This window comes from Seriola lalandi, unplaced genomic scaffold (genome assembly GCF_002814215.2).
Source record: "Seriola lalandi dorsalis isolate HSWRI2012SDOR001 ecotype SW California unplaced genomic scaffold, Sedor1 jcf7180001996302, whole genome shotgun sequence".
In the NCBI taxonomy this organism is placed as follows: Eukaryota; Metazoa; Chordata; class Actinopteri; order Carangiformes; family Carangidae; genus Seriola; species Seriola lalandi.
In genome coordinates, this window is record NW_019466967.1 from 1883 (window position 1) to 2304 (window position 422).

Below are 422 nucleotides of genomic sequence, written 5' to 3' on the forward strand. Positions count from 1 at the left end.
GATTTGTCATCAATACAGAGTTGAAAAGTCCCTTCAGAGACCAACAAAAATTGCCACAGCTGACTGTATTTCAAGTCATCCAGGCGGGGTATTGGGTTAAGTTTTCAACTAGCAATAATCACGTCTCAGCAGAGCTTCACAGACTATGAAATTGCCCCTGCGAAAGAGCAAAGAGAGCAACTACCAGTTTACAAATGGAGCTGGTGCAACACTCACAACACACGTGGTGCACTTCTCATACCTAGCATTTTTTGTTTACGGCAAACCCCGCCTCTTCCGGGCAACAGCAGTCATGGGCGTATTAGTTCAATGCAGAATACAACTTCCACTTACTTGGGTTTTAAGCGATGACCCAGAGCTGCAATACTTTAGACGCTGCCATGTAACGTTTTGTCTTTTTTTGTGTGTGTGTGTGCGTGTGT

General features: G+C 44.5%; 1 non-coding gene across 1 annotated transcript; it reads right to left on the minus strand.

Annotated features, from left to right (window-relative positions):
* Positions 1-28: 28 nt before the first annotated feature.
* Positions 29-169, minus strand: LOC111661424 (U4 spliceosomal RNA). The gene has a single exon (XR_002761222.1). It is a non-coding gene; the product is annotated as a U4 spliceosomal RNA (small nuclear RNA).
* Positions 170-422: the final 253 nt, after the last annotated feature.